This window comes from Gadus chalcogrammus, chromosome 14, assembly GCF_026213295.1.
Source record: "Gadus chalcogrammus isolate NIFS_2021 chromosome 14, NIFS_Gcha_1.0, whole genome shotgun sequence".
Classification (NCBI taxonomy): Eukaryota; Metazoa; Chordata; class Actinopteri; order Gadiformes; family Gadidae; genus Gadus; species Gadus chalcogrammus.
In genome coordinates, this window is record NC_079425.1 from 27249598 (window position 1) to 27272451 (window position 22854).

Sequence of the window (22854 nt, forward strand, 5' to 3'; positions counted from 1 at the left end):
CACATGTGTGTGTGTGAATACATACACTGTAACACAAGTGTTTCTTGACAAAAAACACTTGCGTTACAGTGTCTACTTCACATTGATGCGGACGTTGAAGAACCAGGAACGTCGGAGAACCCAACGCGGTCGTTTGAGATTCATATTATCGGCTCACACAGCTTTTGGCCGTGATAATATATATTATATGATATAGATATCTGTGTAGGCTATATGATAATATTTAGATATAGAGCTCCAGGACTCCCGTGTGTTATAGAATATTTACAGAACACGGCTAAAGGCTGTGTGCGCCTCGCCATTGCGATACATCCACTGTAAACAGAGCGCATGGTACCGTGGCTGCAAGCTGCTCAGGGCCACACCCCCACCCTCCTCCTTAACCCGCCTCGCTCCTCCTCATTTGCATTATAGCTAGAGATACCAAACCAGCGCATTTGGGGGAAGCTCAATGTGCGACTGGCTCTGAGTGGCTGTAACTCTGCACCACGGCTGAATTTCGGGAACGTCTTTGAATACTGTGTTAGTTGCCCACTAATACCTGTATTAAAGAATACATAAAATAGCATGTCATGGGACCTTTAAGAACAGGCAATATTAATCCACAACCTAAGACTAGAAATCAAAGGTGAAGGGACAAAAAGAAAAATTACTTCAAAGAAACAAAGAAATCAAAAAGGGAAAAATAGAAAAAGCCGGAGATGCTAAATCACAAATTAACAGTTTATTAGCTCATGACAATAAGGACTAATAAACTAATTCAAAAGAAAAAGGACATCAATAAGATGGCCTGACCGGCTAAACCCCCCACCGACATACTCTCATGCGCTCACCCTCACACCCAGCACACACTGCCGATCAGACCGGGCGAATGCCAGTGACGCCGGTTCTTGAGAGAGAAACCGGTCCCCAGCAACCCTGGAGCAATGGGTTGGGATCAATTGTCTGATATAGTGCGGCCAAACCCGGAGAGTCCTGAATAAAGCAGCCGCCGCACACAAAGGGGTCGGCGAAGCAGCAGTGTTCCTGTACCTATCTTAAGTGTCCAGAGAGTTCAGCTGGTCCCGACCAGCGGCGTCTACCCGAGTGGAAGAGCGAGGAGGGTCCGCTCGGAGCAGTGGCAACCGGAGCCTCCCCAATTTTATGGGTGATGCAATACAGGGTCTGCTAAGAAACGAACAAAAGAGCTATTTAGCACCATGGCTTACAGGCTATGGCCTGTGGCCAACCCAAAGGGTCCACCTCCGCACGAGCAGAGAAGGAAGTGCGCGACCAGGAGGTGGGCGGGCCTTCGAGACAGGAAGTGAGAGTCCGAGGGAGGGGCACAGCCTCCTTTCATCTCTTCGTCTCGTGCACCGATTGGCCAACGAGCCGGATAGGGTGCAAGGCAGCAGGCTCACCTGCCTTCTAGGGCAGTGACACATCATTCTGCTACACTACGAAGAGAACCCCCGAGGACGAGACAGGTGCGTTGGTGGACTGACCAATCAGAGGACAGCATGCGAGTAGCACACCACAAAGCACTTTGGGGTACTTTCAAGATCTGCACTGTAGATATTAACACCGACATAAATGTGATCACTGAGAATGTCGTTGATATCATCTCCACAACCAAAGACATGCAGGTGCCCAAAGTGACTAAAATATATAAAAATCAGAAACCATGGATAAATAAAAATACCCAGAATGCCCTTAAGCAACGCACGGTTGCATATAAATCAGGATTGGAGACTGACAATATGGATGATTACAAAGCAGCAGCATACAATGTTAGAAAGATAGTGAAGGATGCCAAGAGGGAATATGGGGAGAAGATGGATTCCAAATTCCAGCAAGGAGACCCCAGGGGGCTAAAAATCATGACGGACTAACAACCCCTGCCCCCCTCCTCGGGAGGTGCAAGTAAGGAGTTGGTGGATAACCTAAACACTTTTTTTGCACACTTTGACACCTGCCAAGGGGCCATTTCACCAGGGATTGAGAGTGGCAGAGTAGGAGGGAGCGGAGGACCACTCGTTCTCTCTGAACACGATGTCAGGAGGACATTTAAGCTGGTGAACGCCAGGAAGGCTGTAGGACCAGATGAGATAGAGGGGCGGGTTCTCAAGGCCTGCACCTCTGGTTTCTTTTCTTGTAGCTTCACCATGCCATGGCTATTGCTAGCCTGTCTGCGTCTGAGTTCAAGGACCTTGATCACAGCTTGGTAGCCGTAATGGGCTGGCTGATAGTTGGTTGAATCACCTTCCGAAAATGTGTCATACAAGACATCCATGGTGTTGGTACCTATAAGCACAAGAGACTGTGAGGTGGCCTGCACACTTCATCACTGTGGTGATGAAGTATTTCGAGAGACTGCTCAAGGCCCACATCTGCTCCTCACTGCCGCCCCCTCTACAATTTACGTACCGGCCCAAAAGATCCACTGAGGATGCCATTGCTCACATTCTATCACACCTGGACAAGAGTAAGGGGAAAGTGTTGAACTATGTGAGACTAGCATTTATTGACTATAGTTCAGCCTTTAATACTATCCTTCCCTCCACCCTCATCAAAAAGCTCAGGAGCCTGGGGCTGAACGACGCCCTCTGCAGGTGGATCCTGGACTTTTTAACAGAGAGACCTCAGGTGGTGAAAGCAGGCCGGCACACCTCATCCTCCCTCACCCTCAACACAGGGGCCCCTCAGGGCTGGGTTCTGTCCCCTCTGCTGTACTACCTGTACACACACGATTGTGCAACCACCGCAGACACAACAACAATGAGACGGCCTACCTTGAGGAGGTGAGGTGCCTGACACAATGGTGTCAGAAAAACAATCTCCAACTCAACGCAATCAAGACAAAGGAGATGCTGGTGGACTTTGGGAGGACGCAGGTGGGGCTACACTCCTTTATCCATAAATGGGACCCCTGTGGAGAGGGTGGATACATTTAAGTACCTCAGTGTCCAGATCACCGATGATCTGACGTGGTCTACCCACCTGGACGCCGTGGTAAAGAAAGCCAGACAGAGACTGTAGCCGGTAGGTCCAAACCAAGCCCACCATTCACAAAATATATCGCCAATGACGTGTGTAACCCCTCTTTGCCTTATGAGGTTACAGGTATTTTTGGGTTTCGGTTTCAATTCGAAGTTGGACCAGTTACCAGGATTCTAGGTTAACGCTCATGGAGCCCAGGATGGAACATCAACACTGACCACACTCACACAAAACATAATTTCAGAACTGTATTGTTAACAACAATTTTTAACATGGAAAATAATAAAATGCGCGCAAAATAAAATAGAAATATAAAGAAATGTCTTTATGGTCTTCTCTTCCTTGATATGAGCTCAGTTTATATCGTTGGGGCCCGTTGATCTTTGTGTTTCCTACCACACCGCGGGTTTGGGAGGTAGTTCAGTTGACTCTGTTCCTTAGTTCCGGCTCGCCATCTGGTTATCTCCAGCGGATGTCTGGAAGCTGCCTGGTGGCTATCCAGTGCTGGTCTCCTATCTATCGTTGACTACCGGTGTCGCTGATGTCCCCTCGACATCGAGCGTCACCAATTCAAATCCTTCACAAAAACCTGACCTGTAGAACAGGCCACATTCATACATCTCAGTAAATTACAACAGGCCATTGTTTCAGTTAAAATAAATAATAACATAAATATGACCTATATATTAATTTAAATCAATTAACAAAAATATATTATCCACATAGGTCTCACTTTACCAGTGAATGAAATAAAAACTCAAATAACTCAAAATAGCCTTTTAACATCAATTGTCCGAATTAAATAATAATTGTCCGAATTAAATAATGAATCCCCTTTTTTTCTCTCCTTCCATACAATGCACACAATAGCTTAACATTTAGAATTACCCCACGGTGTTAGCAGTTAACTTGTGCGTTAGCTCGAGTTCAATGCTAAAGGCCGATTTATGCTCAGTTACGTAAGCGTAAGCGCAAGCGCAAGAGGCCCTTGCGCGCCCTTGCGTACCCCTTGCGCGACTTCTCACGTCTTGCGTGCGTCGGGCGATTTTTCTAGACTTGCGTCATTTTTTACGTAAGCTTTTACGCGAGCCGCGCAGCCTGCAAGGCTGTGATTGGTCTGCTCGTCTGGTTACTACTTCCTGTCTGGAGTATCACATTTCCTGTTTTCATACCGCCACCTACCACACGATCTGGCACATAATTATGCGAACCCTTTATGCGAACCCTTCCACAGGGGCAAAGTGCTATTTTGATGCGCGACATCAAACAGCTGATGCGGGATTGTGAGCCATTTTAATGATCTTGTCACCCGATATTCGTTCTATTAGGCCTACTGGCCTTATTTGTTTTAGTGTTAGCCTATTTGAATTAATTACGTAATGTTTTGTGTTCATGTTCTATATGAAACATAAGTGTTCATGTTCTGTGTGAAACATAAGTTCAGTAGCCTCTTTGAGTGAATGAAATTTGAAAGCGCGAGTGTGTAGTGAATGAAAAATGTGTGCGTGTATGGTGGGACTATTTTCTGTATTTGATAAATAAACCCCTTTTCTCTAATAATGCTGCCTACCATATAATTTATGTGGACATTATGCGCTATAGCTTAAAGCCTTTGGCTATAGGCCTACACTTAAATAATTCATTCATCTGTCAAGGCAGTAGCTGTTGTATAAACATTTTATATGGATATGAATTAATGAGTTTGACGTAAACCAAATTAGGTAACTTGTGTAACATGATAACTAATGAATCAAAAGTCATGCTTCCAAGTGACCAATGTATATATATTTATTGGTCAGTGCGCATACCCAATCGTAGCACATTGTACTGGTGGGGAAACACGCCAGCATCTGACAAAAAATTATCTGCCAGCTGCTCCCTGACAAGGGCCGGTTTTGTTGAGAGTCGGGAAGATATCGGATGACTCGCGAAAGGAGATCATCAAACTTTGGCACATAAACAAACCAACGACTCCCACAGACAAAGACGTCATTCTCGAGGTCGTCTTCAACGAAAAACTTTACTCCACATATTACTCCACCTACTGTTCTGGCGGTAAATTGCTTGGCAACACGCGCAACCTAAAAGGGAGCATGAATTGCTTTGAGTAAATTTTGCGCAACAACGTAACACCAACGCTGAAGCATGCAGCCGCCTTAAAGGTTGGGTAGGTGATTCGCTTTTTTGGCCATTTTTGCAAAATTACTTGAAATCCTTATCATAACCCGCTTACAGCCACTGAGTTAGAAGTACTGACATGAAAATTAAACAAGTCAATCATCTGTGGAACGGGCAGGGCTCGAAAAACTCCAGCCAAACATTTCCATTGCCACCGAGTTGCATTGGACAGTAAGTACGTCAATCAAACGGTCGTACTGCACTCCCCCTCCCCCGCGCCCCTTCGTGCAGTACTCGTGACCCAGAGCTCGTGACCCAGAGCAAGCTCCTGTTTGTTGTTATCCTGCGGTAGCTACTGGAACTAGTTAATCCACATTTGGACCTAGCAGTAGAAGACAATTTCCATGGCAGACAAGACGCCACCATCCCCACCACCACCACCACCACCAGCAAAGAGAAGGAAAACTCTTTTTCAGAGAGTAATTGATAATAAAAACGCTGAAAGAGAAAAACTGAAATCAAGAATAATCCTAGGCGCTGCTTTCGAACGTTGGCGGCAACTGAAGGACGAGAAGGGTCTAAAAACCGATGCTTGTGTGGCGGTTGACCTAGTTTCAAAGTTTATACCGTTTATACTCGGTAATACCGGTGTGGAGACGAGTGTATTACTCGGTGTGAAAATGTCCACACCGCGGCAACCCTAGTGAAAACCAGGACTTCCAATACAATTATATGAAACAAACATACATTTTCTAAAAATAGTAATGATTTATGTGACCGTTTAATGTTTATAACATCTGGTGCAACCATAGCAGCGAGAACGTATTCTCAGCAGGGGAAGCTGGGAAAAAAAAACTCAGCCTGCACTAGACTCGCAACTCGTTACATTGATAAAAAAGATGTATAGCAGCGCAGCTCAATTACACCAGTGCATGCGCGCACAGTTGAAAATCGATCGTTCACATCCAGCTGCTCACAGAACAAGTTTAGCGCACCACCGCTACCCTCACACTTTTTCATATAACCTTTTTTCAGCACTAGGTCATATGAGCATTAAATAAATGCTGCGTCTCAAAATGCCTTGGACAGCAGCGAGGATGACTCGCTTTGCCACGGGCCGAAACAGTTCGGAGCGACCACAGCCAGAGCGAACACAGCGGGGCAGAGGAGTGTCAGGAATAGTCTTTGGTGTACACATCAGTACGCCCATTTGCACTACTGTTTAGTGGCAATGCAGTGTTTTATTCGATGCCTTTTTATTTTCGTATATTATTTCAATGAATACAATTTATTTATTCATAAAAACCGGATCTGGTCTTCAAATCTTTTTTCCAAATATTGGTCGTCTTACAATGGGGTTTGTGTTTATATTCGGACCAATACGGTACAGCGGGCGCTCACATGACGTTAAGCATTTCCTGGTGGATAATGTGACGCTTCAGAACCTAAAATCCCGTTTCTCCCCGTTGACACGACAACACATAACCGGCGTTTTCAGAAATCTCCACTTTGGCCGGAGTTTTTAGAAATGATCGTTTTCTGTGATAAGACAGGGCCTCGGACAGGGGGTGTTGCAGCACCCCCTGCACCCCTACTTCCCGCGGTACTGGGTGCAACTTACAGCTGAATGTAGTGCCATGTTGTTAAACGAAAACCTACGCTAGCCTGGCTCGCTCTCGCGCATCTCTGTTCGCGCTCGTGCATGATTGCGCGTCCAGGTACTTGGAATGGGTGGAGTCAGAGTCAGCGTTGAAGGAGAGGGGGCAGGACCATTTGAGTTGTGTATTTTCAAAATCTGCTGGCGTTTCGCAAATCGCCTACCCAACCTTTAACGCACAAGGTTTCAATTTAGCAGTTAGCGACAAGTTCGCACTGACGCACACACACCTCCACTCGACGCTCCCCATATTAATAATAATAAATAATAATACATTTAATTTAGAGGCGCCTTTCAAGACACCCAAGGTCACCTTACATAGCATATAGTCATCATACATTTTTTTAAAAACAAGACATTGTGGAAAAAATAAATAAATAAACATAAGCAATAAGAAATAAATAAAACAAAAACAAGATAAAACAAAACAAAACAAAGAAAAAAACAATCAATACAGTGATCAGTTAGACGTTGTGTGCGAGTTTGAACAGGTGAGTTTTGAGTTGTGACTTGAAGGTTGTAATGGTGTCTGACTGTTTTATGTGTGGGGGGAGGGAGTTCCAGAGCCTGGGTGCTGAACAGCTGAATGACCGGGCACCCATTGAAGTGAGTCGTGATGTGGGGATACATAGTAGTCCAGCAGAGGTTGAGCGGAGGGAGCGGGAGGGAGTGTATTCTTGGAGGAGGTCGCAGAGATAACTGGGGGCTAGGTTGTGGAGAGCTTTGTAGGTGAGGAGTAGGGTTTTGTATTGGATGCGGTAGTGTACTGGGAGCCAGTGAAGTTGAATGAGGACAGGGGTGATGTGGTCAGATGATTTGGTGCGGGTGATGATCCGGGCGGCTGAGTTCTGAATGATCTGCAGTCTGTTGATGAGTTTGGTGGGGAGTCCGGTGAGGAGGGCGTTGCAGTAGTCTATGCGTGATGTGACAAATGAGTGAACTAGGATTTCAGTGCTGGATTGGGTCAGTGATGGGCGGAGTCTGGCGATGTTGCGGAGGTGGAAGAATGCAGTCCGGGTGATGTTGTGAATATGGGGTGCGAATGAGAGGGTGTTGTCCAGGATGACGCCGAGGCTCTTTACTTTGTAGGAGAAGGGTACTGGGAATCCATCGATAATTATGAGTGGAGCTGGGGTGTGTTGTGATTTAGTGAGGGTGGATTTGGATCCGATGAGCAGGGCCTCGGTCTTGTTTCCATTGAGTTTCAGGAAGTTCCTGCTCAACCAGCTCCGGATCTCTTCCAGGCACGTGATGAGGGAGGTGGGGGGGATGGTAGCGGTGGGTTTGGTGGAGATGTAGACCTGTGTGTCGTCAGCGTAGCAATGAAAATGGACCCAATGGTGACGGAGGAGTGTGCCCAGCGGGAGGAGGTAAGTGGTGAAGAGGAGTGGACCCAAGACTGACCCCTGGGGGACACCCAGTGAGACACCTGAACACCCAGACTTGTGGTTGCTTAGTTGAACAATGTGTTCAACTAAGTTTAATGTGTTCTTAGTTTAATGTGTTCAAAAGACACATTAAACTCACCGCCGAGCGGGGAACATCAACTGTGGACTGTTGAGTCAGCTCGCGGTGTTTTCCAACTACTTCTAGATACTTTTAACTACTTCTAGATATTCTTCAATCGTGCAACCGAACGGTGCGTTCTCTCTTCTCCCACTAATTATCACGCAGTTATGCGCACCTGCAACGCCGCTTCACCGTGACGTCATGACGCACGTCTCTCTGCTCTGTCCGACGCAGTTAACCCCATAAATGCCAGCTATCGCTCTCTCACACATTCATACAAAGTAATAGCGGACTTTTACTCTTTCTTCTTTTAACTTTTTCACAGCTTATGAAGCCTGGGCTACACGTGACTACACTCAGCTGTTGAGTGGGAATTAAGAATAGATCGCAACTACTAGATCGCAACTACTACCAACCTCTGGATCAAAAAACGTCGAGGTAGTTCAGTTGACTCTGTTCCTTAGTTCCGGCTCGCCATCTGGTTATCTCCAGCGGATGTCTGGAAGCTGCCTGGTGGCTATCCAGTGCTGGTCTCCTATCTATCGTTGACTACCGGTGTCGCTGATGTCCCCTCGACATCGAGCGTCACCAATTCAAATCCTTCACAAAAACCTGACCTGTAGAACAGGCCACATTCATACATCTCAGTAAATTACAACAGGCCATTGTTTCAGTTAAAATAAATAATAACATAAATATGACCTATATATTAATTTAAATCAATTAACAAAAATATATTATCCACATAGGTCTCACTTTACCAGTGAATGAAATAAAAACTCAAATAACTCAAAATAGTCTTTTAGCATCAATTGTCCGAATTAAATAATAATTGTCCGAATTAAATAATGAATCCCCTTTTTTTCTCTCCTTCCATACAATGCACACAATAGCTTAACATTTAGAATTACCCCACGGTGTTAGCAGTTAACTTGTGCGTTAGCTCGAGTTCAATGCTAAAGGCCGATTTATGCTCAGTTACGTAAGCGTAAGCGCAAGCGCAAGAGGCCCTTGCGCGCCCTTGCGTACCCCTTGCGCGACTTCTCACGTCTTGCGTGCGTCGGGCGATTTTTCTAGACTTGCGTCATTTTTTACGTAAGCTTTTACGCGAGCCGCGCAGCCTGCAAGGCTGTGATTGGTCTGCTCGTCTGGTTACTACTTCCTGTCTGGAGTATCACATTTCCTGTTTTCATACCGCCACCTACCACACGATCTGGCACATAATTATGCGAACCCTTTATGCGAACCCTTCCACAGGGGCAAAGTGCTATTTTGATGCGCGACATCAAACAGCTGATGCGGGATTGTGAGCCATTTTAATGATCTTGTCACCCGATATTCGTTCTATTAGGCCTACTGGCCTTATTTGTTTTAGTGTTAGCCTATTTGAATTAATTACGTAATGTTTTGTGTTCATGTTCTATATGAAACATAAGTGTTCATGTTCTGTGTGAAACATAAGTTCAGTAGCCTCTTTGAGTGAATGAAATTTGAAAGCGCGAGTGTGTAGTGAATGAAAAATGTGTGCGTGTATGGTGGGACTATTTTCTGTATTTGATAAATAAACCCCTTTTCTCTAATAATGCTGCCTACCATATAATTTATGTGGACATTATGCGCTATAGCTTAAAGCCTTTGGCTATAGGCCTACACTTAAATAATTCATTCATCTGTCAAGGCAGTAGCTGTTGTATAAACATTTTATATGGATATGAATTAATGAGTTTGACGTAAACCAAATTAGGTAACTTGTGTAACATGATAACTAATGAATCAAAAGTCATGCTTCCAAGTGACCAATGTATATATATTTATTGGTCAGTGCGCATACCCAATCGTAGCACATTGTACTGGTGGGGAAACACGCCAGCATCTGACAAAAAATTATCTGCCAGCTGCTCCCTGACAAGGGCCGGTTTTGTTGAGAGTCGGGAAGATATCGGATGACTCGCGAAAGGAGATCATCAAACTTTGGCACATAAACAAACCAACGACTCCCACAGACAAAGACGTCATTCTCGAGGTCGTCTTCAACGAAAAACTTTACTCCACATATTACTCCACCTACTGTTCTGGCGGTAAATTGCTTGGCAACACGCGCAACCTAAAAGGGAGCATGAATTGCTTTGAGTAAATTTTGCGCAACAACGTAACACCAACGCTGAAGCATGCAGCCGCCTTAAAGGTTGGGTAGGTGATTCGCTTTTTTGGCCATTTTTGCAAAATTACTTGAAATCCTTATCATAACCCGCTTACAGCCACTGAGTTAGAAGTACTGACATGAAAATTAAACAAGTCAATCATCTGTGGAACGGGCAGGGCTCGAAAAACTCCAGCCAAACATTTCCATTGCCACCGAGTTGCATTGGACAGTAAGTACGTCAATCAAACGGTCGTACTGCACTCCCCCTCCCCCGCGCCCCTTCGTGCAGTACTCGTGACCCAGAGCTCGTGACCCAGAGCAAGCTCCTGTTTGTTGTTATCCTGCGGTAGCTACTGGAACTAGTTAATCCACATTTGGACCTAGCAGTAGAAGACAATTTCCATGGCAGACAAGACGCCACCATCCCCACCACCACCACCACCACCAGCAAAGAGAAGGAAAACTCTTTTTCAGAGAGTAATTGATAATAAAAACGCTGAAAGAGAAAAACTGAAATCAAGAATAATCCTAGGCGCTGCTTTCGAACGTTGGCGGCAACTGAAGGACGAGAAGGGTCTAAAAACCGATGCTTGTGTGGCGGTTGACCTAGTTTCAAAGTTTATACCGTTTATACTCGGTAATACCGGTGTGGAGACGAGTGTATTACTCGGTGTGAAAATGTCCACACCGCGGCAACCCTAGTGAAAACCAGGACTTCCAATACAATTATATGAAACAAACATACATTTTCTAAAAATAGTAATGATTTATGTGACCGTTTAATGTTTATAACATCTGGTGCAACCATAGCAGCGAGAACGTATTCTCAGCAGGGGAAGCTGGGAAAAAAAAACTCAGCCTGCACTAGACTCGCAACTCGTTACATTGATAAAAAAGATGTATAGCAGCGCAGCTCAATTACACCAGTGCATGCGCGCACAGTTGAAAATCGATCGTTCACATCCAGCTGCTCACAGAACAAGTTTAGCGCACCACCGCTACCCTCACACTTTTTCATATAACCTTTTTTCAGCACTAGGTCATATGAGCATTAAATAAATGCTGCGTCTCAAAATGCCTTGGACAGCAGCGAGGATGACTCGCTTTGCCACGGGCCGAAACAGTTCGGAGCGACCACAGCCAGAGCGAACACAGCGGGGCAGAGGAGTGTCAGGAATAGTCTTTGGTGTACACATCAGTACGCCCATTTGCACTACTGTTTAGTGGCAATGCAGTGTTTTATTCGATGCCTTTTTATTTTCGTATATTATTTCAATGAATACAATTTATTTATTCATAAAAACCGGATCTGGTCTTCAAATCTTTTTTCCAAATATTGGTCGTCTTACAATGGGGTTTGTGTTTATATTCGGACCAATACGGCACAGCGGGCGCTCACATGACGTTAAGCATTTCCTGGTGGATAATGTGACGCTTCAGAACCTAAAATCCCGTTTCTCCCCGTTGACACGACAACACATAACCGGCGTTTTCAGAAATCTCCACTTTGGCCGGAGTTTTTAGAAATGATCGTTTTCTGTGATAAGACAGGGCCTCGGACAGGGGGTGTTGCAGCACCCCCTGCACCCCTACTTCCCGCGGTACTGGGTGCAACTTACAGCTGAATGTAGTGCCATGTTGTTAAACGAAAACCTACGCTAGCCTGGCTCGCTCTCGCGCATCTCTGTTCGCGCTCGTGCATGATTGCGCGTCCAGGTACTTGGAATGGGTGGAGTCAGAGTCAGCGTTGAAGGAGAGGGGGCAGGACCATTTGAGTTGTGTATTTTCAAAATCTGCTGGCGTTTCGCAAATCGCCTACCCAACCTTTAACGCACAAGGTTTCAATTTAGCAGTTAGCGACAAGTTCGCACTGACGCACACACACCTCCACTCGACGCTCCCCATATTAATAATAATAAATAATAATACATTTAATTTAGAGGCGCCTTTCAAGACACCCAAGGTCACCTTACATAGCATATAGTGTGGCAACCCCGATCCCACGGAGGAGTTCGAGCCCCGCCAGCGCCCTCTCCGCGGGCAGGTAGTCAGGGGGAGATATGTGCCGCTCGGCGCAGCGATGCGGGAGGGAGCATCGAGCGCACCCGCGCAATCACGGAGATGCGGAGCACCCGGCGGAGCAAGACAGCGGAGGGGACTTAACGGCCGCGTGGACACCAGTCAGAAGAACGCGACCGAACGGGAAAGACGCAGTGGGTGGAGATTACCCGAACCCCCGCTAATGCCAATACGCTTCCCCCCAGGACTAAGCCGCCGAAGACGCAGGGGATCGAGACCCCGCCCCCCGCAGCAGGACCAGACCCGGCGCGGTGTCCTTTATTCCCAGACCAGGAAGAACCTGAGTTCACTCCTTTGTTCCTTTTTTTGCATGAGTGGTTAACCGAAATAAACGAACGTTAACCTACGCCTTGTTTGGTCCATCTCCTCTGGAAACCTCAGCCGCCGACGATCGGGGTTGCCACAGTGGTGGAGCATGCAGGCAACGCGATCCTACGGCAGACCCTAGAGGACCATGAGTCAACCCGGAGTCCCGGCCGCAACGCGGGAGGAGGAGATCGAGGTGTTGCGGCGATGCATGGCCCGGATGGCTGAGCAGCTCGCACGGGAGCCGTCTCACGCCGCCCCCACGAAGCGGCTCACCAAACTGGGACCGGACGATGACGTTGAGGCATACCTTGAGATTTTTGAGCGGACCGCGGCCCGTGAGAGGTGGCCAGCGGACCAGTGGGGCTACATACTGGCGCCTTTCCTGTCCGGGGACGCTCAACGCGCCTACCGCGACCTCAGCACGGCCCAGGCGGCGCACTACCCCACGCTCAAGCGGGCCATCCTCGCCCACTACGGCCACAGCCTCCCAGCCCAGGCGCAGCGGTTCCACGACTGGGTGTACGACCCCCTGGGCTCGGTGAGGAGCCAGGTATCACAACTCGTCCGCCTGGCGGAGCGGTGGCTCGTCGAGGGGGAGGGTCCCCCGCACCTGGACCGGCTGGTGATCGACCGCTGCATCCGAGCCCTGCCCACCGGGGCCAAACGCTGGGCCTCCGGAAACCAACCCAGGACGGTGAACGACCTCGTGGAGTTACTGGAGAACCACCAGGTCACCCAGCGGCTGTGCGGCGGGGCGACCCCGGCCCCGGGGGGGGCGGGGGAGACGCGGACCGAGCGGCGCGGACGGACGCCGGAGAGCCAGCGCACCCAGGCACCGCCCACCCGCGCACCCGCCTACCCGAACCAGACCATCGCGGACCGCCGAGGGCCCGCCCCTCCGACCCAGAGAGAGGAGTGGAGGTGCTACACGTGCGGCCAAACGGGCCACCTGGCTCGCCATTGTCCCGGAGCCGGAGACGTATCCATGCCCACGGCCAGTCCGTCCGACAGGAGAGGGGGGGTCTGCCTCCGCACCACCTGCTGGTCCCACGAGAGGACCGACACCCCCAGCCTACCGGTCCGCGTGGGGAGGCACGACACCCACGCCCTGCTCGACTCCGGGAGCGTGGTTACGCTGGTCCGACCCGACCTGGCGGACGGGGCCCCCGGGGGGAGGATCGACGTCGGCTGTATCCACGGGCAGACCGAGTCCTACAGCACGAGGCAGATCACAGTCCGGACCCCGAAGGGCACCTTCACGGTTCGGGCCGGGCTGGTCCCAAACCTCCCGATGCCCCTCTTAATCGGGCGGGACTGCCCGATCTTCGCCCAACTGCTAGGGGCCGAGCTTCAGGCACCCCGACGCCGACCCCCTCGGACCCGACCCCGCCGGCTGCGTAGCCGGCCCGCCTATATGGCCTCCCACCCGACGCCTTCCCGGTCCGACTCGAACGAGTCCCCCGACAGGGCCCCGAGAGAGGCGGCATGACATGCCCCCGCCTCGTCCACGGTGTCCCTTCCCCCGGGGACCCCGGACACGTTGACGGGCTCCGAGCAGGCCCCTCCGCCAGACGAGGAGGAGTCTCCGCCCCTCATAGACTTCACCGACTACCCCCTGGCCGACGGGGGAGGACCCGGCAAGGGAGGACAGTTCGCCACCGCCCAGCTGGAGGACGACGCCCTCCGCCACGCCTGGGGACACGTCCAGGTCCACGAGGGCCTCTCGCGGGACTCGGTGAGTGACAGGCGGTACCCACACTTCAGCACAAGGGGGGGGTTACTATACCGGGTGGTACAGAGAGGGGGTAAGGAGGTAGAACAGTTGGTCGTTCCAAGGCCGTACGTCAGCAAGGTCCTCTACATGGCCCATACACACCTATTGGGGGCTCACCTGGGGGTGGACAAGACGAGGGACAGAATCCTGGACCGATTTTTCTGGCCGGGGGTAAAACGGAACGTAGAGGACTACTGCCGGGCGTGCCCCGAGTGCCAACACACCGCCCCGAGGCCCACGGTCCGGAACCCCCTCATACCGATGCCGCTGATAGAGGTCCCGTTCGACCGGCTGGGGCTAGACATCGTAGGTCCCCTCCCCAAGACTAGTCGAGGTCACCGCTATGTCCTAGTTATGGTGGATTACGCCACACGGTACCCAGAGGCAGTTCCTCTACGGGCCGCCACCGCCAAGGCAGTGGCGAGGGAGCTAATGGTCTTATTCAGCCGGGTGGGGATCGTCCGGGAGATCCTGACGGATCAGGGGTCCTGTTTTATGTCCCGGGTGTTGAAAGGCCTCACCAGTCTGTTACAGATCCGCCACCTCCGGACCTCCGTCTACCATCCCCAAACCGATGGGTTGGTGGAGAGGTTTAACAAAACCCTGAAGTCCATGCTCAAAAAGGTCATGGAAGCCGATGGGAAGAACTGGGACCAGCTGCTTCCGCATGTCCTATTCGCCGTTCGAGAGGTGCCCCAGGCCTCCACGGGATTCTCGCCGTTCGAGCTCCTCTACGGCCGGCGACCAAGAGGGCTGCTCGACATCGCCCGGGACGCCTGGGAGAGCCAACCATCACCCCACCGCACCGTTGTCGAGTGCGTGGAGCAGATGCGCGGCCGGATGGCGCAGATCTGGCCCGTGGTCCGGGAACACCTCGGTCGGGCCCAGCAAGCCCAAGCCCGGGTGTACAACCGAGGGGCCAAGCTCCGCACCTTCAACCCGGGGGACCAGGTGCTGGTCCTCGTCCCGACCGCTGAGTGTAAGTTCCTGGCCAAATGGCAAGGCCCCTACGACGTCATCGACCGCGTCGGCGAAGTCAACTACCGGGTGCGGCAACCGGGGAGGCGCAAGACCATCCAGGTCTACCACATCAACCTGCTGAAGCAGTGGCACCCACCAACAGCCCTGCGGGATCCAGCCCTCCTGTCCCTATCCGCCCAACTACCCCTGCCCGAGGTACCAGTGGGGGACCAGCTGAGCCCCAGCCAGTCCCAGGACCTGAAGGAAGTGGTCCTCCAGCACCTCGATGTCTTCTCGGAGCGGCCCGGAAGGACCGCGACCGTCAGCCATGACATCAAGACGGAACCGGGAGTCAGAGTCCGACTCCGGCCCTACCGCATTCCGGAGGCCCGGCGGGCCGCCATCCGAGCGGAAGTCACCAGCATGCTGCAGATGGGGATCATCGAGGAGTCCCACAGCGCCTGGTCCAGCCCGGTGGTCCTGGTCCCCAAACCGGACGGGTCGTACCGCTTCTGCAATGACTTCCGGAAGCTGAATGAAGTGTCGGCCTTCGACGCCTACCCCATGCCCCGCATAGACGAGCTAATAGAGCGGCTGGGGCCGGCCCGGTTCATTACCACCCTGGACCTGACGAAGGGGTACTGGCAGGTCCCTCTCACTCAGCGGGCCCGGGAGAAGACAGCATTTGCCACCCCCGACGGGCTGTACCAGTACACGGTCCTCCCGTTCGGGGTGCACGGGGCGCCCGCGACCTTCCAGCGCATGATGGACCGGGTCCTACGGGCCCACAGGGAATATGCCGCCGCCTACATAGACGACATCGTCATCCACAGCAGCACCTGGGACCTGCACCTACACCACCTCCGTGCCGTCCTGGGAGCGCTCCGAGCCGCCGGCCTCACGGCCAACCCTAAAAAGTGCCACCTGGGCCTCGAAGAGGCGTCCTACCTGGGCTACCGGGTGGGGAGGGGCAGCGTCAAACCGCAAGAGGAGAAGGTGCAGACCATCCAGACCTGGCCCCGGCCGAGGACGAAGAAGCAGGTGAAGTCATTCCTGGGACTGGTGGGATATTACCAGCGCTTCATCCCGGCGTTCGCGACCCTGGCCAGCCCCCTCCACGAGTTGACGCGGAGGGCTCTGCCTGACCGGGTCGAGTGGACAGAGGAGGTCGACGAGGCGTTCTTGTCCCTCCGACGGGCCCTCTGCACCGAGCCCCTCCTGATCACCCCGGACTTCAACCTCCCCTTCGTCGTCCACACCGACGCGTCCGAGGTGGGCCTGGGAGCGGTCTTATCCCAGGTCCGGTCGGGCGAGGAGCACCCGGTGACTTACATCAGCCGGAAACTCCTGACCAGCGAGAAAGCCTACTCGACCGTAGAGAAGGAGGCGCTGGCTATAAAGTGGACCGTGGAGAAGCTCCGCTATTACCTCCTCGGACGCACCTTCACCCTGGTCACAGACCACGCCCCCCTGAAGTGGATGGCCACGGCCAAGGACACCAACGCCCGGGTGACGCGCTGGTTCCTGGCCCTGCAGGACTACCACTTCCAGGTGGTCCACCGGCCCGGACGCGCACACGCCAACGCAGACGCACTGTCCCGGAGGGACGCCTGCCTAGGCCTATGCCGGGCAGACCCCGACTTGCAGCTGAGGGGGGGGGTGTGTGGCAACCCCGATCCCACGGAGGAGTTCGAGCCCCGCCAGCGCCCTCTCCGCGGGCAGGTAGTCAGGGGGAGATATGTGCCGCTCGGCGCAGCGATGCGGGAGGGAGCATCGAGCGCACCCGCGCAATCACGGAGATGCGGAGCACCCGGCGGAGCAAGACAGCGGAGGGGACTTAACGGCCGCGTGGACACCAGTCAGGAGAACGCGACCGAACGGGAAAGACGCAGTGGGTGGAGATTACCCGAACCCCCGCTAATGCCAATACGCTTCCCCCCAGGACTAAGCCGCCGAAGACGCAGGGGATCGAGACCCCGCCCCCCGCAGCAGGACCAGACCCGGCGCGGTGTCCTTTATTCCCAGACCAGGAAGAACCTGAGTTCACTCCTTTGTTCCTTTTTTTGCATGAGTGGTTAACCGAAATAAACGAACGTTAACCTACGCCTTGTTTGGTCCATCTCCTCTGGAAACCTCAGCCGCCGACGATCGGGGTTGCCACAATAGTCATCATACATTTTTTTAAAAACAAGACATTGTGGAAAAAATAAATAAATAAACATAAGCAATAAGAAATAAATAAAACAAAAACAAGATAAAACAAAACAAAACAAAGAAAAAAACAATCAATACAGTGATCAGTTAGACGTTGTGTGCGAGTTTGAACAGGTGAGTTTTGAGTTGTGACTTGAAGGTTGTAATGGTGTCTGACTGTTTTATGTGTGGGGGGAGGGAGTTCCAGAGCCTGGGTGCTGAACAGCTGAATGACCGGGCACCCATTGAAGTGAGTCGTGATGTGGGGATACATAGTAGTCCAGCAGAGGTTGAGCGGAGGGAGCGGGAGGGAGTGTATTCTTGGAGGAGGTCGCAGAGATAACTGGGGGCTAGGTTGTGGAGAGCTTTGTAGGTGAGGAGTAGGGTTTTGTATTGGATGCGGTAGTGTACTGGGAGCCAGTGAAGTTGAATGAGGACAGGGGTGATGTGGTCAGATGATTTGGTGCGGGTGATGATCCGGGCGGCTGAGTTCTGAATGATCTGCAGTCTGTTGATGAGTTTGGTGGGGAGTCCGGTGAGGAGGGCGTTGCAGTAGTCTATGCGTGATGTGACAAATGAGTGAACTAGGATTTCAGTGCTGGATTGGGTCAGTGATGGGCGGAGTCTGGCGATGTTGCGGAGGTGGAAGAATGCAGTCCGGGTGATGTTGTGAATATGGGGTGCGAATGAGAGGGTGTTGTCCAGGATGACGCCGAGGCTCTTTACTTTGTAGGAGAAGGGTACTGGGAATCCATCGATAATTATGAGTGGAGCTGGGGTGTGTTGTGATTTAGTGAGGGTGGATTTGGATCCGATGAGCAGGGCCTCGGTCTTGTTTCCATTGAGTTTCAGGAAGTTCCTGCTCAACCAGCTCCGGATCTCTTCCAGGCACGTGATGAGGGAGGTGGGGGGGATGGTAGCGGTGGGTTTGGTGGAGATGTAGACCTGTGTGTCGTCAGCGTAGCAATGAAAATGGACCCAATGGTGACGGAGGAGTGTGCCCAGCGGGAGGAGGTAAGTGGTGAAGAGGAGTGGACCCAAGACTGACCCCTGGGGGACACCCAGTGAGACACCTGAACACCCAGACTTGTGGTTGCTTAGTTGAACAATGTGTTCAACTAAGTTTAATGTGTTCTTAGTTTAATGTGTTCAAAAGACACATTAAACTCACCGCCGAGCGGGGAACATCAACTGTGGACTGTTGAGTCAGCTCGCGGTGTTTTCCAACTACTTCTAGATACTTTTAACTACTTCTAGATATTCTTCAATCGTGCAACCGAACGGTGCGTTCTCTCTTCTCCCACTAATTATCACGCAGTTATGCGCACCTGCAACGCCGCTTCACCGTGACGTCATGACGCACGTCTCTCTGCTCTGTCCGACGCAGTTAACCCCATAAATGCCAGCTATCGCTCTCTCACACATTCATACAAAGTAATAGCGGACTTTTACTCTTTCTTCTTTTAACTTTTTCACAGCTTATGAAGCCTGGGCTACACGTGACTACACTCAGCTGTTGAGTGGGAATTAAGAATAGATCGCAACTACTAGATCGCAACTACTACCAACCTCTGGATCAAAAAACGTCGAGGTAGTTCAGTTGACTCTGTTCCTTAGTTCCGGCTCGCCATCTGGTTATCTCCAGCGGATGTCTGGAAGCTGCCTGGTGGCTATCCAGTGCTGGTCTCCTATCTATCGTTGACTACCGGTGTCGCTGATGTCCCCTCGACATCGAGCGTCACCAATTCAAATCCTTCACAAAAACCTGACCTGTAGAACAGGCCACATTCATACATCTCAGTAAATTACAACAGGCCATTGTTTCAGTTAAAATAAATAATAACATAAATATGACCTATATATTAATTTAAATCAATTAACAAAAATATATTATCCACATAGGTCTCACTTTACCAGTGAATGAAATAAAAACTCAAATAACTCAAAATAGTCTTTTAGCATCAATTGTCCGAATTAAATAATAATTGTCCGAATTAAATAATGAATCCCCTTTTTTTCTCTCCTTCCATACAATGCACACAATAGCTTAACATTTAGAATTACCCCACGGTGTTAGCAGTTAACTTGTGCGTTAGCTCGAGTTCAATGCTAAAGGCCGATTTATGCTCAGTTACGTAAGCGTAAGCGCAAGCGCAAGAGGCCCTTGCGCGCCCTTGCGTACCCCTTGCGCGACTTCTCACGTCTTGCGTGCGTCGGGCGATTTTTCTAGACTTGCGTCATTTTTTACGTAAGCTTTTACGCGAGCCGCGCAGCCTGCAAGGCTGTGATTGGTCTGCTCGTCTGGTTACTACTTCCTGTCTGGAGTATCACATTTCCTGTTTTCATACCGCCACCTACCACACGATCTGGCACATAATTATGCGAACCCTTTATGCGAACCCTTCCACAGGGGCAAAGTGCTATTTTGATGCGCGACATCAAACAGCTGATGCGGGATTGTGAGCCATTTTAATGATCTTGTCACCCGATATTCGTTCTATTAGGCCTACTGGCCTTATTTGTTTTAGTGTTAGCCTATTTGAATTAATTACGTAATGTTTTGTGTTCATGTTCTATATGAAACATAAGTGTTCATGTTCTGTGTGAAACATAAGTTCAGTAGCCTCTTTGAGTGAATGAAATTTGAAAGCGCGAGTGTGTAGTGAATGAAAAATGTGTGCGTGTATGGTGGGACTATTTTCTGTATTTGATAAATAAACCCCTTTTCTCTAATAATGCTGCCTACCATATAATTTATGTGGACATTATGCGCTATAGCTTAAAGCCTTTGGCTATAGGCCTACACTTAAATAATTCATTCATCTGTCAAGGCAGTAGCTGTTGTATAAACATTTTATATGGATATGAATTAATGAGTTTGACGTAAACCAAATTAGGTAACTTGTGTAACATGATAACTAATGAATCAAAAGTCATGCTTCCAAGTGACCAATGTATATATATTTATTGGTCAGTGCGCATACCCAATCGTAGCACATTGTACTGGTGGGGAAACACGCCAGCATCTGACAAAAAATTATCTGCCAGCTGCTCCCTGACAAGGGCCGGTTTTGTTGAGAGTCGGGAAGATATCGGATGACTCGCGAAAGGAGATCATCAAACTTTGGCACATAAACAAACCAACGACTCCCACAGACAAAGACGTCATTCTCGAGGTCGTCTTCAACGAAAAACTTTACTCCACATATTACTCCACCTACTGTTCTGGCGGTAAATTGCTTGGCAACACGCGCAACCTAAAAGGGAGCATGAATTGCTTTGAGTAAATTTTGCGCAACAACGTAACACCAACGCTGAAGCATGCAGCCGCCTTAAAGGTTGGGTAGGTGATTCGCTTTTTTGGCCATTTTTGCAAAATTACTTGAAATCCTTATCATAACCCGCTTACAGCCACTGAGTTAGAAGTACTGACATGAAAATTAAACAAGTCAATCATCTGTGGAACGGGCAGGGCTCGAAAAACTCCAGCCAAACATTTCCATTGCCACCGAGTTGCATTGGACAGTAAGTACGTCAATCAAACGGTCGTACTGCACTCCCCCTCCCCCGCGCCCCTTCGTGCAGTACTCGTGACCCAGAGCTCGTGACCCAGAGCAAGCTCCTGTTTGTTGTTATCCTGCGGTAGCTACTGGAACTAGTTAATCCACATTTGGACCTAGCAGTAGAAGACAATTTCCATGGCAGACAAGACGCCACCATCCCCACCACCACCACCACCACCAGCAAAGAGAAGGAAAACTCTTTTTCAGAGAGTAATTGATAATAAAAACGCTGAAAGAGAAAAACTGAAATCAAGAATAATCCTAGGCGCTGCTTTCGAACGTTGGCGGCAACTGAAGGACGAGAAGGGTCTAAAAACCGATGCTTGTGTGGCGGTTGACCTAGTTTCAAAGTTTATACCGTTTATACTCGGTAATACCGGTGTGGAGACGAGTGTATTACTCGGTGTGAAAATGTCCACACCGCGGCAACCCTAGTGAAAACCAGGACTTCCAATACAATTATATGAAACAAACATACATTTTCTAAAAATAGTAATGATTTATGTGACCGTTTAATGTTTATAACATCTGGTGCAACCATAGCAGCGAGAACGTATTCTCAGCAGGGGAAGCTGGGAAAAAAAAACTCAGCCTGCACTAGACTCGCAACTCGTTACATTGATAAAAAAGATGTATAGCAGCGCAGCTCAATTACACCAGTGCATGCGCGCACAGTTGAAAATCGATCGTTCACATCCAGCTGCTCACAGAACAAGTTTAGCGCACCACCGCTACCCTCACACTTTTTCATATAACCTTTTTTCAGCACTAGGTCATATGAGCATTAAATAAATGCTGCGTCTCAAAATGCCTTGGACAGCAGCGAGGATGACTCGCTTTGCCACGGGCCGAAACAGTTCGGAGCGACCACAGCCAGAGCGAACACAGCGGGGCAGAGGAGTGTCAGGAATAGTCTTTGGTGTACACATCAGTACGCCCATTTGCACTACTGTTTAGTGGCAATGCAGTGTTTTATTCGATGCCTTTTTATTTTCGTATATTATTTCAATGAATACAATTTATTTATTCATAAAAACCGGATCTGGTCTTCAAATCTTTTTTCCAAATATTGGTCGTCTTACAATGGGGTTTGTGTTTATATTCGGACCAATACGGCACAGCGGGCGCTCACATGACGTTAAGCATTTCCTGGTGGATAATGTGACGCTTCAGAACCTAAAATCCCGTTTCTCCCCGTTGACACGACAACACATAACCGGCGTTTTCAGAAATCTCCACTTTGGCCGGAGTTTTTAGAAATGATCGTTTTCTGTGATAAGACAGGGCCTCGGACAGGGGGTGTTGCAGCACCCCCTGCACCCCTACTTCCCGCGGTACTGGGTGCAACTTACAGCTGAATGTAGTGCCATGTTGTTAAACGAAAACCTACGCTAGCCTGGCTCGCTCTCGCGCATCTCTGTTCGCGCTCGTGCATGATTGCGCGTCCAGGTACTTGGAATGGGTGGAGTCAGAGTCAGCGTTGAAGGAGAGGGGGCAGGACCATTTGAGTTGTGTATTTTCAAAATCTGCTGGCGTTTCGCAAATCGCCTACCCAACCTTTAACGCACAA